The sequence below is a fragment of the Lissotriton helveticus genome, chromosome 2_1, assembly GCF_964261635.1.
Source record: "Lissotriton helveticus chromosome 2_1, aLisHel1.1, whole genome shotgun sequence".
In the NCBI taxonomy this organism is placed as follows: domain Eukaryota; kingdom Metazoa; phylum Chordata; class Amphibia; order Caudata; family Salamandridae; genus Lissotriton; species Lissotriton helveticus.
The window spans coordinates 704924883-704941620 of record NC_136059.1 but is presented as its reverse complement, the minus strand read 5'-3'; the positions used below and the strand labels follow the sequence as shown (position 1 = coordinate 704941620).

Here is a 16738-nt window from a genome sequence, read left to right as displayed (position 1 = left end):
AGGAGAGAGGTTTCATGACTTCTCATGGAACCAAGATTCAGCATGGTCTCCTTATTCAAGCTCTGTTAGACGCAATACGTTTACCGACATCTATTGCTATCATGAAATGCAAAGCACATACGAAAGTTACTGACATTATTTCCCAAGGTAATGATCTAGCAGATCGCACAGCCAAGCTCACAGCACAGACTCCAGACTTTCAAGTTAATCCGACACAGACACATACTCCAGATCCGATTACATGCATGACAGTTAAGGACCCTACACAAGATGTCATAGATATCCAGTTACATGCTACTCCCGAAGAAATCAAGAAATGGTCCGAACAAGGAGGGGTCCAGACAGATCAAGGATGGTTAACGAAGGGTAGAGCCACATGGTTTCTCCCCGACTCTATGGTTCAAGTCATTATCAATACCGCACATAGTCCAGCACATTTAGGAGAAAAAGCTATGTTAGACAGTATCCAGAACATTTGGTTCAACAAGCATTTACGAGCTGCAGCCAAGCAGAAAGTCCGTACCTGTATGATATGTTGTCAGTTTAATCCAGGTAAAAGTGTCCCGGTGGAACAAGGTGGATTCCAGCCCCCTGACCACCCTTTTGAAGTCCTCCAGATGGATTACATTCAGATGGAGCGATGTCGAGGTTTCAAGTATGTCCTTGTAGTTGTATGCGCTTTGTCCAGGTGGACAGAAGCATATCCAGTTCCAGATTACACAGCCGCGACCACTGCCAAGCAGTTGGTTCGTGAGTTCTTCCCCCGTTATGGACTCCCTAGAGTCGTATATTCTGACAACGGCCAGCCATTCTCATCCGAACTCATGAAGCATGTTTCCCTTTTGCTAGGGTACCAGTGGAAGTTCCATTGTGTACGCCACCCTGAAGCAGCCGGTCTCGTAGAGAGACATAACCAGACCCTGAAAATCCGAGTTGCAAAAGTGTGTAAAGAAAAAGGTGTGGACTGGCTAGTAGCTCTGCCAGTCGCTTTATTTTATATGCGCATGGTCGCACATTCCAGATCAGGTCTGTCCCCGTATGAGGTCGTTTTCGGCCGCCCCCCTAACATGTGGGGTACTCCTAGACCCCGAAGTATTACCGATGTTTCAAGTAATATGCTGACAGATTACCTAGCTTCCTTGATGTCTGCTTTCAACTCATGTCGTTCACAGGTTGCTGCCGCATTTCCAGACAATACCGAGGTGGCACCGCACGAAATCGTTCCAGGATCCATGGTGATGGTCCGCAACTTTGACAGATCAAGTCCGCTGGAGCCTCGTTGGAAAGAGCCCCGACAGGTCCTCCTCACCACCCGTACAGCCGTGAAGTTGGAAGGACGCAAAGGCTGGGTGCACCTTTCTCATATTAAACTTTTTAATGGACTGAAACCCGTCTTAAAGAACATTTCCCAGGATTTGAAGGATTGCCAAAATATTGTTCTCAAGGACTGTCCCGCAAAAGACATTGCTACAACCCCTCCCCTGTTAGAGAAAACTCCACAACAGGAGTACAAGCTAAAACTCCGGTCTAGTAAAATAAGTCAGTCAGTTTGATTGTCTAAGTCCTCCCCTAGGTGAAACGGTTAGACTGTTTCTGACATGTATAAAATAGACCCCCATAGTGAGAGAGTTAGTCAAAACTCAATCCGATGTATCGTTTTTCTATGTTTCATATTATTTCTCAGCATTATGATTTCCTGCACCAGTTATGCATTTTTCTTGTATTTCCCAGTTCTTCATGTAAATAAGTCTGCTAATGCTACAGTAGAGCACACGTTTAGTGATCTGCCTCCTCATGAACTCTCTTACCGCCTCGCCATGCGAAATAACTCATTCATCCGCATGTTACATTACTCACACCAGACCAGCAATGCCACTAATTGTTGGGTGTGTGGTCGACTCCCCCCTTTCCAGACACCGAAGGGAGTTCTGCCACTTTTTCCTTATCCATTCTCACATAATGGTTCGTGTGGAGCATGGTCCACGTTAACGTCATCCTCAACAGATATGTCTTTTCTTAACAGTACATGTTTTCCAGACAAGCAAGGTCTCCCCCACAGAACAGGGTTAGATCTAGAAAATGAAGTGTATAATTTAGGTAATTATTCTTCGAATTTTATGGTCCTGAATGTTCAGTCTGATACTACTCCAGACTTACCTGCTATTTCAGTACTACCAGTCAAAGGCGAATTATGTGTCCGAAATAATGGTTCCGTACATGTAGGACATAGTGATTGTATTACTATTGTCAAGTATAGTGACAGTGGGAAATCTATCTTCAAAGCTTCACGTCATTCTTATTTTATTTGTGGTCAAACCGCATATGTTCGTCTGCCCCTCGATTGGGAGGGAACCTGTTACATTGCCTTCCTACTGCCACCAGTTTTCCTAGCCCCACCTGATTATCATAGAAATACACATCTAGTACACATTAGACATAGAAGGGAGTCCCCAATTGTCGATTATACTGAAACTGCTCTAGAACAGTATACAGATTTCAACAGAGGTTTCTTTTTCTTTATAGGACCTATCCAGAATAGTAAGCTAATCCGTAGGTTAACAAGAACTCTTGAAGCTGTAGTAAATGAGACTGCCTCTGCTCTGGGTAACTTAACCGAAGAGCAATCTGCTATGAGATTTGTCGTTTTACAGAATCGTCTCGTCCTTGACGTCATACTGGCCGATAGGGGCGGGGCCTGTAGAGTCATCGGATCTAGTTGCTGCATTTTCATTCCAAATAACGCGCCGTCTGTTTATTCAGCTATAACCAGACTCCATAAAATTGCCCATCTGTTACACCAAGATCCAGGCACCTGGACATGGTCCGGTTGGTTCTGGAATATAATTTCCGCATGGGGATGGAAAATATTGTCCTTCCTAGGTATTGCAGTAGCGATCATATTTAGCTGCTGCCTCTGTATACAATGTGGCCCTGCGATTTGCGGCATTTGTGCTACCTCTTGTATTCCTAGTCCCAAGCCCCGTTCTAAATCCCGTTCCAGGATAATTCGAGACGAGCAAATGATACTGTATGAAATGATAGACGGTATCATGAATATTGATGTTTCCTGATGGAAACGTAGTGACAAGGAGGGAATGTGGAAAAGTAAATTTTGCCATGTTCTGTGTCCCTACGTGTCATCCATCATATGTTATGTGTGCATGATTAAATATGCATATGCATTCCCCATGTTCGATTAATGACGCAATTACAGTTGTGTCCACCTCTAGTATGCCAGTTTCCAGTCCTCGTGAATACTACGAATATCAGGCCTATGTAAAGCTACGTTGCCACGTTTCTCAGTGTGCACGTTATTCCATTGTAAAGTCCCCGTTTCTAGGCCTCAAAAGGGCCTGGACACCAGATTCAGCTCCTGTCTCCTGAAACTTCGCTGAGGAGCGATACAGCCCCCACCTGTATCCTCGACCCTTCACTTACTTCCTGCCTCGCAGTGCCCGGCCCAGCCTGGCTCAGTCTCTGAGTCTGCCAAGAATATGTTATGATTCCAGTTATCAGTTCAGTCCTCCTTCTCTGCATTCCTAAGCTACTGAACTGCATCAATAGTTTCCGTCATTGTCTAGCCTTCACGTCTCCACGTTAGAGAAATACTGCATTTAATGGTCATTTAATATTCTTCATCACGCACTACATGTAGAATAATGCATGGTCCAGTCTTAGTGTCTGTTGGCCTTTCCTCTCCTGACTTCTAGTTTATATCAACATGTTCTCTAAACATCAGATACTAGATACTGTTTAGGTACATGTCGCCCTGACTCTCCAGATTTCAGTCTCTGCTCCTAGCACAGAGTTCATAGCCCCCAGCTTCTCCTAGTAACACGTCATTGCTAGTTTGCGCGCACCATCAGGTTAGAGGTCCCGGCTCCTTAGGTAGCCCCCTCCATGGTTTCCGCCCTATTCATGACATATTCTGTTACGTTTGCATCACATGTCTATGTATACGCCCTGTTACACCTCTTTTCGCCCTTATCTTTCGCGACTGCTACGCGTCACGCCTTCTGCTCCACCCACTGCTACGCCTACTGCAATGTAATGCTATGTGTTTGCGTTATGTATATATGCTCATGTATTGTTATTAAAAGTCAGCGCGCTCATCCCAGATCCAGCCCCAGCAGCTGCTGGGCCCTGCCATCCTATTCCTATGCAGGTTGTCCTGTTCCTGTCCTTATGCTGTATTAAACCTGCAAAACTCCTACTACCTCGAATCTTGACTCTTATTTTTTGAGCTATCTGTTATGATATATGTCTAGTCAAAAAGAGAGGTATTATTTATTTATTTACCACAATTGTCTGGGACATGCTGCTGATACAAGCATGTCCAGTGTTTTGTTAGGAGCAGTATGGCGCAATACTGCTAGCATTTGATGAATGGAGACATAACATTATTATTGTGCATTTAACAATAATATTTATTCCTGCATCATACATCGGCCTCCTGTCATTATTTCCATTGGCATGCAATTGTGATTTGTTGGGTGAGGGGAGTGGGTGCACTAGAAACTGTTAATTGTGATATGGTTGCGGCGTCTGTGTCCTTCAGCTGGGTTCTCCCCGCGTGCATGACGCACATGTGCAGGTGGCCGGTCGTCCCCTTCCGACTCACTGCCAGAGATCTCTACAGGTATCCGGCGCTTGGTAGCAATGTTGTGTAGTATTGCACACACAACCACAATGCGGCAGCACACATCAGGACTATAGTACATGGCTCCACCAGTCTTGTGCAGTATGCGGAATCTGCTTTTCAGTAGCCCAAATGTCCACTCAATGCAATTCCTTGTGCGTATGTGTGCTACATTGTAACGCCGTTGCTGTGGTGTCGCAGGGTTGAGGTATGGGGTGAGGAGGTATTCACAGAGGGCGTAGCCACTGTCACCTGCATGAGAGGAGCAGAGGGTGAGTGCCTGTGCAGCGCAGATACTACATCACAGTGTGACATTGTGGGGCAAGTGTACTTACCAAGTAGGTGTCCTTCACCAAAGTCTCCCCATGCCAGTCGTGTGTGGAGGCTGCTGTGCCGGAATATGAAGGAGTCATGTGTACTCCCCGGGTACTGTGCCACAATGTCCGTGATGTATGTCTTAGCATTGCAGACCATCTGGATGTTGAGGGAGTGGTAGGACTTGCGATTGCGGTACATGTACTCCGTTGCAGCTGGTGGGCAGATGTGGATGTGAGTACAGTCAATGCATCCTATCACATGTGGGAACTGCGCAACATTGTAGAATTGCTGCTTGGTCACATCCAAATCCTGTTGGCTGGTGGGAAATTTGATGTGCTGGTGTAGCTGGGTCAGCATTGCGTCAAGGAAACTCCGTAGGCAGCGGGACATGGTGGGCTGGGATATCCCCCCAGCAGCCGCAACTATCCCCTGGAAGCTCCCGGAGGCCAGGAGGTGCAGGCTACACAATACCTGGACATGTGTTGGCACGGCATTGGTCCGCCTTGTTGGGTGCTGCATCAGGGGGTCAAGGTCCTGTATTAGCTTGATAATCATTGCCCCATTCAGTCGGTACTTTGTATATATTTGCTCTCTGGTTTGGCCCAGCAGGGTGACCCGCTGGCGGAATATCCTCTCCTGGATTCTGCGTCTCCTCCGTGCTGCTCGCTGTAGCCTTCGCCGCCTGACCACGATGTAGAGTCCTGGCATTGTGAGAATCCTAATGCTGCTGCAGCATCTCCTTAAGTGTGTTTGGTCAGGCCAGCACCTGTTCCTGATTGGGTAACGGTTTTTCAATTTTTTTTTAAGGGGCTTTGACGGTTACCACCTGCTTTGGGTTGTCCTTAAAATGCGCCTCGCTAATAGCGATTTACGGGATTTTCGGTATTAGCGATTTTTCTTGAATAGCGATTGCGATTATATTGCGGTATTCGCAATTTTTTCCGCAATTTCCGTGGTTCATCGCTATTTCCGATTCGCAATTGGGCAACTGCTGGGAATCTGCGAAATTATTTGCGTATTCGTTATTCTGGCTTAGCGAATTCGCAATTTCCTTCATGAATAGCGATTTTGACTATTGCGCTCGCAATAGCTTTTTCGCAGCTATTGCGAGTGCAATTTCGGTTCATGAATCAGGCTGTTAGCCATTAAAAACCTAAGATCAGGTGCCCCTTGCGTGACAGAGTCTTGTCACTTTAACAAAATGCCCAATCTTTTTAGAGGTTGTCTCCCGAAACACATTTGTTGTGCCTAAGTTTCCCAGGAAAAATTATTTGAAGCCCCATACAAAATCGCAATGCAACAGGACCATTGATTTATTTTTAAAATGAGAGTTTTTTTAAAACACTCTAATGATTCTTAGAGGTCAGTTTCCCTAAATGTAAGTCATATCAATACAGCCCTTCTGAGTACAGCTTTTAAATCTTAAAATGAAATGTTTAATACTTGTCACAGTTGAAATATTTGACACATTGAGGAATATTCTGGTGCATCTAGTGCATCAATTGTGTTCACTTGTACTCCTGCCACCCCCAGCCCATCCCTGCTGTCAAAGATACAGTAGAGCGCTGCAATGCATCCAGAAATTCCAGGAATGTTCCAACGTGAAAGACATAAAGAAAAGGCTAAGATTCTGAGGAAGAGCCTAAAGAGAGCACCCCTGAAGGCAACTGAAGTGCAGTCTAGTTTCCAAGAAGCTGACCTGAAACCCATGAAGAATAATTTGGACCATCTTCCAAATATAGGCTTTTACCACTTATGTGACCGATAGGCCCCCAGAGTTCTTATCAAGTTGGCATACTTGTTTAGATGCAGTGTTTCCCGTAGATTCCATGCAGTTCAACCAGTTTTCACCTCAGCACAGCAAACTAATAAATAAGATACCTCTGTACCGGCAAGAGCTCACCAATTTCAGTGTATTTTCACCTTTATTCTATAACTCAGCTGATGTTCGAATATATGACGGTTCACCAAAGACAATTACAATGCATGCTTTTACTGCGCAGTCTTTAAATCTCAACTACCATTACATTGCATGATTTTACAATGCATGCCATTACAACGCATTTTTTAAAACTACCATTACAGTGCATTCCATTACAACGCATATCATTACAAGGCATAATACTTTTAGGACAACAGTAGGATAAGTGTTGGATAGTGTAGGGGTAAAAATTACTATTCCCACTCCAGTGAGTGCAACAGTAGGGAAAGTGTTGGATAGTGTATGGGTAAAAATGATGACTATTCCCATGTACCCCAAAACCATACCCACCCTAATACTATAAAAATATCCACTACTTACCTTATAATGCGTTGTAATGGCATGCGTTGTAATGGTATGCATTGTAATGGCATGCATTGTAGCGACATACGTTGTAATGGCATGCATTGTAAAGGCATGCGGTGTAAAGGCAGTTGCGTTGTAACAGTTGCATTGTAAAGGTAGGTCATTGTAATGACTGCGTTGTAATGTATGTATCCCCTGATGTTCTCACAAACAAAAAAACATAATTTTGCTTTTCTATGTTAGTCACTATATCTTTATTTTTTTTAATAAGCACATCACACATTGAGCTAGCACAGCAGACATACACATTTAGTGGGTATCAGCAGGTCATTTACATACCTTAGAGTGGAAATCCTCTTGTACTAACCTTTGAAAGGCAACCACCAGCCTAACTCAGTTTTTGGGCTCTGTTTCGATCCAGAGCTACTTTCTGGTCAAATTGAAGGCCGGACTCAAGCCTTAGCTCTATGTCCCTCTTGTGCTAAAATGAACAGAAGCAGATCTTCTCCAGCTTTTGCAAGGAAGGTAATTGTAACATTATGGGGCTAGGGAGTTTAGAAAACATTTGCTTGGAAAACATTCATATGATCTTTCCCAGCTTATTCTCTTAAAAATGTTCAGTGATCTCAGTCTTAGCCCCAGGCCTGGTAATTTTTCAGTGCAACTAACTGTTTGGAGAAGGTCTGGGTTATTTTATGACTTCACAGTACGAACTTTTACTATGAAGTCAGTTTCTGATTGTAAGCATAGACTGAAAACGACAATGCCTGTTTTCGTTTATGCTTTGGCCATGCAGGTAGATGTTGGGACATGTTTCTCCTTATGTGGATAAAAAGTCTTGCAAGAGACGTGATGAACTTAAAGTTGCACATTGGTATGTTGAATTTTGTTACAACTTTTCATAGTAGTATTTTTGGTACACACCTTTAGTAGCATTTGTGATTGGTGTAGATAAACATCAACAGCGATCCATGGTCTCATTCCAAATATCATGTGAAGGTTATCATGCAAAATGCAAAAAAACTAATGTTGAATAAAAAGTCAGGTGGATAGTATCAGAAATTTGAGACCTCTAATAGACTAAATTCCATTTGAATATAGTCCAAACATTGTCATTAAGTATTACATCATACAACAATCACAGCAGTGCTATACTTCTGACGAGTACCCTTACTGCTCTAAAGTTGTCATGCATCACATAGACACTTGATTGGTGAGAAGTGTTTTGTTGTCTTTTGCTTTGGTTCATATTGAAGGTATCCGTTTTCTATGGTGAGTTTAATCACACAAAATAACATTTTCCACATTACATCTATCAGTCATAACATTATCATTCTTTACATCAAAGGGCATGTCAAGTGTAAAATAGGTTAGATACGTCTCTGTTGATCTTATATTAAAAATGAGTGAATGTCTGTTATACTGAGCATCCAAAGGTCAGCAGATAACGCAAAGCATTAAAAACAAGAAATACAACCCAGGCTGTAATTGAATGTACACTCACAATATGTGTGCCTACCATTCAGACTACAAAACAAATTGACCCACATGTTGAGAGGATTTCCCTGGGATGATGTAAGAAGGCCACCAATTTCAGTTTGTTTATGTTTAATATTATACCAATATCAACAATATACACATTAAAAAGACAAAGAATGAAATGCATTAAATACATAGACGAGAAGATCCCCAAAAATTATATATACAAAACACAGTTAAAATACTTTATATATCATTTTTAAAATATATTTTTTTTAAAGAATAGTGCAACAGCATATCAACAGTTATTATTGCTACATGTATTGGAGTATGTAATCAATGTGGAAATACATTGCATACAGACATGTACAGTGCATAGTGCAAATAAAATGCTATCAATTATTATGTCCCTTAAATAATAATCAGAATTCACTAATCCAAACTCAAATTCCTTCACAAATATATATTGGACACAGTTGGGCATTTAACTATTCACACACAATCCAGGACCCAGACATTACACTTATTTATCCGGCTTCCATTATTGCTCATAAAGCAAATCAGTCTTAATACTAACCATCTCAAAGAATTTCCCAAGTTGGTAGCATTATTGAGTAATAGCACACTTCATTAAACAGCTTAACAATTTATAAACTTTTCGTATGTTCATCTATTTAAAAACTGTCATTAAAAGTGTCTTCCAATCCAGGAAAAATATGTACAGAAATTCAAGAGATGCATAAGTGTGGATATACCGTCTTTACAAAAACGTCATTTATATATTGCCTGTGTTTAGTCCAATGTTACTGTTGGGTAATTTCCAAAATATAAAGGAATAAACTTGGCCTAAACGAAGCTTTAAATATCCACTGTTTAACATTTCTATCCTTTCTATCTTCTAAATATATCTGTACGTTTCTGGTAAATTGAGCCATATGCATATGATTTAGATCTGTACTGCTCTCACAGTTCTCTAGGTTTGTTTTGTTTCATAGCTCTTTCACCACTTTTTTTAAATAAAGTTTTCCAGGCTAGGTGAGAGCGCTCTGCTGGATCAATGGAACCAAGTGGATCACCCGTCATTATAATTTTCTCTAAAGTTTGCATTCAAGATATACTTTTTCAGGCTGAAGATAATTTTTTATGATATGTCTTATTGTATAATCTGCAGATGAAAATATTTGATAAAAAAATGAATTATTCTTTGATAGTTACATTATATGTTCAGCAATCCAATCTCCAACCTTAAAGCACAATTCACTGATCCATTCGAGAGACCAAGCTATCTTTCCCATAATGCATCTCTGTTTCTCTAAACATTTCATCTGCTTCCCTTTTATTAACTTGCACCCATACAGAAATAATTGAATGATCTTCATATTGTAAGACTCTCTTGGAACCTCTACAGATTCATGGGCAAGTTCATGGTCTACTGCTGCGCCTCTTTGTTTCTATGACTGAAAATGTCAGCATATTGATATTATCTTTCTCAACCTTTTCATAAAAACCATTGCTTTAATATTTGTCACATTTATTTTAATTCATTAGAGACACAATATTTAGGAAATTCATTCAGTTGTCTCTTTAGACGAAGTGGGGCAAGATCAATTAAAAAATAGCATCATCTGCATACAATATATGGAGCACATATTCCTCCCACAGTTTCGTGGAAATGACTTGCCTTTGCCAAATATTTCTGGCCATCTGCAATATAGATGTAAAACAAAAGTGGTGCCAATATGCAAACTTGTCTAAGTCCATTTGGTGTTTACATTTTCTTAACAGTGCACCATTATTTCCCAATTAAATCTGGGTCCAGGAGCCCTCATGCAGGTTGATTATCTGTTTCAAAAATTCAGGTGCAGTACCCCATTTATTCATAAAGAAATTTTAAAAGGTGCTTGGAATAAATCTGGCTAGTGATATCTAAAAGACTTATTAACCGATAATTATGCAGATCCTCATGCAGGCCATTTTTATATAGTGGTACCCATATTACCTTTCTTTGATTCTAGTTTCCTTACTAACTGCATTTGAAAAAGATGGTAACATTGTGCTCAAAGATCTGGAGTTCACTTTAATATAGTTGTGGGTATACTATCCTGCCCTTACACTCTAGAGCCCTTGAATGCTTTTATTACATTTTTGACATCTTTTACTGTTGGTTTCAAATTTTCTTGTGTTAATTTTGCTTAAGCATGATCACCTAAAATCCCAACAATATCCAACTCTGAAACATTTTCCTTTTTCTTTAGCAATATTTAGCGCTAAAACATGTGAACAGCAACGGTCGGCATTAGGAGTTCCTGTAGGGCAGTGACGTGGGAGGGGGAGGGGCAAGGTGGGGGGTAGTAATGTATGGATTACGGAGTTTAACAGGTAAGTAACATATAAATAAATAAAACGAATTTCATTGTGTGCACTGCATCACCAAAAGCGATGCATTGCGCGCAATGAAATTCATTTTATTTATTTATATGTTTACTTACCTGTTAAACTCCATAATCCATACATTACTACCCCCCCACCCTATCCCTCCCCCTCCCCACGTCACCGTCCTACAGGAACTCCTACTGCAGACCGCGGCTGCATGTTAACCAAATATATTCACAGAGTGTGCCTGCCAGCACCTTATTTGTTCCAAGCATTAGTTCCCAATAAATGTTGCACCTTGTCTCTCGTACTGCCTTAATAACTTCTGACCACTATTTTCCTTTTTCTGCCACGCTTATTCTTCTAAATTCAGATCTATTTCCTTTACAGCTTCCTCTTAGGGCTCTCAGTGTTCGGTCTATTTGAAAAGCTTCCCTAATATACTATTTAATCTCACTCTTGCTGTATCAATTGCATCCCTTGGTCCTGCAGCACCTGAGTGGGCTCTGATCTTAAGTGCATTTCCCCCCATTCTTTGGACCTTGAATCTCGGGGACCAAATTGATCCTTTGAATATTCTTTCAACAAACATATTGATATTTGCCCAGGTCTCTCTATTATTGGCGTGATCAAGCAAAGTCAATTCTATGGTTCTATTATCATCCCTGCCTGCTCATCTACCAACATATCTTAAATAATAAAGAAGTCTTCCGATAGTACACCTGCATAATCAATAAGTGATGATGTTTTCCCATTGCCACAAGTGTTATTTGCAGGTTAAACCCCAGGCACTCTCTCCATAATAATGGTCATATTGTGAGCGTTTAATGTACGTTTTAATTTACTGCCTACACCATTACATTTCCTATCCCTGGATATTTGGCTTGGTATGAATAGATATTTTTCATAGTTTGCTATACATCATCCAAAGTTTCTGACAAAGGGCTTATATAATTAAAATCCCACAATAGCAATATATTTGACAGTAGGCTATTTAAATCCAAACTTCTTTATTTGAACTCCCAACTTTTTTCTCTCCATAATCTCTCTTTTATCCGTAGCAGATGGACATTAGCTATAATAAATGTTATTGATTTCCTCTTATTACCATTATTAATACACTTCTGTATCTATATCTAATCTCAACTACTATTGCTAAAAAATCCATATCCTTAAGCCAATATCTTTTAAAGCCAGCAATATTTCCGGATATCAAATGGAGAGTTTTACAATCAAGATATTTGATTTGGTCACCAAACACCCAGATTTAATTGCTGCCACTATCGAATTCCATTCACATATCTTTTATTCTATTGTCTTTTTTAGTGGTGGGGCTGTGAATATCCTTGTTTCAGAGCCTGTGTTGGTAATAAATTATCTTTAACCCGACTAATCACCTACAGTTGCCTTTGCGTTGTCACCTGGCTTTTCTCACTTTGTGTCACTGATGTCATACACCCTATCATCATAACCAAAGCCTTCCTTACTATACAGCTGAATCTTCTTACCCTTCTGCACAATGTATATGTCAAAACATAGCTCTTAAATCATTAAGAAAATTTAAGACTTGTTCAACCACAAGCGTTGAATAAAAATGGACCATGGCATTATACTATTCATGAAAAAAACAAGCTAAACAGCTTGCCCTCTGCGCACTGTAGCTACTACCCTTTTGGGTTACTAAATAATCACTTTAAACAATTTACTTATGAAGTTCAAAAAATGAAAACAACACCAACTATAATTTCAGTCACATTGAATTGTATTGTCAGTGCAATTATATTTACAACTCTCATGTTGGTTGTGAAAAATTCATTGAAACTTGATGTTATATTCACATCTACATTATTTCACCTTACAATTTATGGCCACAAGTTATCATGCCCAATGCATTTCGGGCCACACGGCCCTTCGTCGGGGGCAGTACCTGAAACGAGACATAAATCTGATTGTCGCTTGATGTAATAGTCTGTCATCATACAGTGGTTCGGTGTGCCACATCGAATTATAAACATGTGTAAACTTGCAATTAATGAAGTAAAAAAATATTCATAAAAAAACTCTAAAGAACCTTAGTAGTTGAGTATACATAAACAAACTAAAAATGTGCGAAAATGCCACTTTGACAAAACACATTAACAAATGCATCCTATCACATGAAGTTAATTACATGACCCTGTAATGTGAATTGACTCACTTGTTTAGCCTAAAATGTGCCAAAGTGTGGGGATTCTGTGAGATGAGGTGAGTCAGGGCTTCGAAATTCAACTGAGTTGACAGTAACGAGATCGTCTAAACCAGGGTTTATTCTGTCTCCTTCAGGTTGGGTGTATTCGTTGTTCCCAAGCAACCGTCATTACATTTCATTCGCCAAGTTTTTGGAGATCATAACAAAAGTTTCTTGTGAGTGCGCTTTCTTAGGATTTTAACCCACGCGTTCAGCATTATTTTTCAGCCGCTTTTCAAGTGGGTGTATTTATCCATGTCTCTTCGTTTTTTTCAGCACAAAATTTCGAAGCCCTGACTCACCTCATCTCACAGAATCCCCACACTTTGGCACATTTTAGGCTAAACAAGTGAGTCAATTCACATTACAGGGTCATGTAATTAACTTCATGTGATAGGATGCATTTGTTAATGTGTTTTGTCAAAGTGGCATTTTTGCACATTTTTAGTTTGTTTATGTATACTCAACTACTAAGGTTCTTTAGAGTTTTTTTATGAATATTTTTTGACTTCATTAATTGCAAGTTTACACATGTTTATAATTCGATGTGGCACACCGAACCACTGTATGATGACAGACTATTACATCAAGCGACAATCAGATTTATGTCTCGTTTCAGGTACTGCCCCCGACGAAGGGCCGTGTGGCCCGAAATGCATTGGGCATGATAACTTGTGGCCATAAATTGTAAGGTGAAATAATGTAGATGTGAATATAACATCAAGTTTCAATGAATTTTTCACAACCAACATGAGAGTTGTAAATATAATTGCACTGACAATACAATTCAATGTGACTGAAATTATAGTTGGTGTTGTTTTCATTTTTTGAACTTCATAAGTAAATTGTTTAAAGTGATTATTTAGTAACCCAAAAGGGTAGTAGCTACAGTGCGCAGAGGGCAAGCTGTTTAGCTTGTTTTTTTCATGTCTAGATTCATGACGCAGTATGGGCATTGCGTCCTCCTCTGCAGCACGCTTAGAGAACAGGACAAGGCAGCAATCAATCATTGTTAAAATTGGAGTGCCTCTCCCATTACTAATTTTCATTATACTATTCAGACTCTCTCACTTTTCTTTGGGAAGCTCAACCAATACTATTTCACATGTTGTTATTTTAGACAGCCTTGAAATGCTATTAAGGATCAAGGTTATTATTACCCGATTAAGATATGGGCTTGGTGTCCAATCTGCAAAGATATCAACTATTTGTAAGATCAAATGATCCTCACTTTTTTCCCAGAGACCAATCAAATGTTCAAGTTATTTTTATCAAATGAAATCATTATCTAGATGACCTTGACTCAGGATTGATAATAAATTGTGCCATATCATTAGTAGTTATTTACCTGCGCTGCTAATGGCAAATGGATAGGATATTTTTATATTTTAGATGCCAACACTTCAATCTCTCCTAGTTTAGTAGCCACTCCTAATTCTGTTTCTTGCTCCAGCAGATTATTTCATCATCACTTGCTGCACTTATTTCTGCTTCACATTTCTCAGCTAAGCAATCATTTGTTGTCATACTTTTATTTAAACCAGAATCTAACTCCTCTTTATAATTAGTATGGGTGCTGTCCCAACTCACCCTACCTAGTCCTTTTTTTGTAATCCTTCTCCTTTTTCTCTCTCCAGTACAATTTGATTTACTATTTTTAAGACCACTCTTCCTTTCTTGTTTTATCTTGAAAAGTAGAATGTACTTTGATATTTTTAGTAATGTAGCTTAATTCCTTCTCTATTTCTTTGGCCTTAACATTCATTGTTTGATCCCTGTTATCAGTCCTTGTTTTTACTGTTTTCTGATTATCTGCGGCTAGTTTGAGCTGAAACATCTACTAGATTGCAATATGTGGTCCCTGTTACCTCTGCCCTCCGTCTGTAGAGCTGTGTCCTTTTTTTATTCACAAATATAGCAGGATCTATTAAAGTTTAGATTCCTTATCAACTAAAGTGCGGCTAGTCATGCTAACCTGTTTTCTTTTGGAAAGCCCTGCAGTAAGTTCTACAAGTTTATTTAGCATTGGTGAGGTGGTCTCAATATTATGATATGAATCTTTTACTACATTTTCCAATAGGTTCATGATGTATTTCAAAATACGATATTTAGCACTCATCAGTTTAGGGTGGCCTTTAATTTTACGTTTGGCAATTGCTACACCTCAATAGATAAACTTTGTACGGGAAAGTGCAAATCACTAACTTTAATTACTGTTTCTTTTATAATATGAGATAGCGTAGCGCAAATGATTCATGTAATTTAAACAGGACCAAAAAAGGATGTAGTTACTCCCCACAACTAAGGACCACTGCAGCAAGATTTTATTTTTTTTGGTTTTGACAATTCTTATAGTTCATTAGTCTAAAGTGTGTGTTTCAACATTTTCTTTTCTCCACGTTATTGTGAGTAGGTCCTAAGTCTCAATGACTATAACGGGTATAGGTATACCAATCCATTCTATGCATCAAAAATTCATGCAAGGCACAGCATCCTCCTGATGCAGCTCAGATGCATCAGCTCCTAAGTTTGTCGGATCATCTGTTCTTCTTGCTTCCACCCCTGAACTCCAGCGTACGACTGGCTTTTCAAACTCTAACCTTTGTCCCAAAAACACTCAGCCCTCCCTGAGACAGCAGTCAACTCCCCACCCCACGACTACTCTCACGGTCGGAATGTTGACCCCCTGAGCCAGGTTTGCCATGGACTAGTGACTTCGGTAACAAGGTCCCTGAGAAGTCAGAGAAGGAAGATTAGGTAGACCAGAGCACAGACACAACAGCAAACTCGTATGGTTACCATACAAAATTTCAAAGTGCAAAATTCTTGCTGTGAAAATCCAATAGCCACTATGTAACCTGTGTCTTAGCTTCCCAAGAGAGCCAGCATTGATCCTGGGAGGCAAACACGAGGCAGCATCGCAGTCTGTCATAATTTGTGTATCTGCACACAAGGAGCAGGAAATCAAAACTAAGTGGCAGGGCTGTAAAAGTGCAAAATAATGCAAATAATTTCAACGTTGAGGCAAGGCAAAGAAATTTACAAAAGAAAAAAAGATCAATGGCACAGTGAATTTATAGTAGAACAATGTCAGGAAACAAGTAGCTTGAGCAGAAACTGTGGCACTGATATAGTGAGGCAAAGCAGAGCAGAAGAATGATTAATTGACAGAAAGGGGGAGAGGGTCTGCGGGACCTAGCGGTACTGGTACCTAAACTGACCACCTTTGCCCCACACAATGCTGCCTCCTGGGGCTGCAGGACTAACACCAATGGCCTGACCCTATCTGCCTCCACAACAACAACTACTGCTGATGGCTGCCTTTACTTCCTCAGTGGGAGCAGTAGGAGTGACAAATGACCATGAACAAAGGGGTCTCCAGGGAGACTCTGGCACTTTACGCACACCAGCAAAC

At 40.2% G+C, this 16738-nt stretch overlaps 1 protein-coding gene across 2 annotated transcripts in view; it reads left to right on the top strand.

The window, feature by feature from the left end:
* ERAP1 (endoplasmic reticulum aminopeptidase 1) overlaps positions 1–16738 on the top strand; it is a 530688-nt gene that overhangs the window by 249007 nt on the left and 264943 nt on the right. The gene's annotated exons all lie outside the window — the stretch shown is intronic.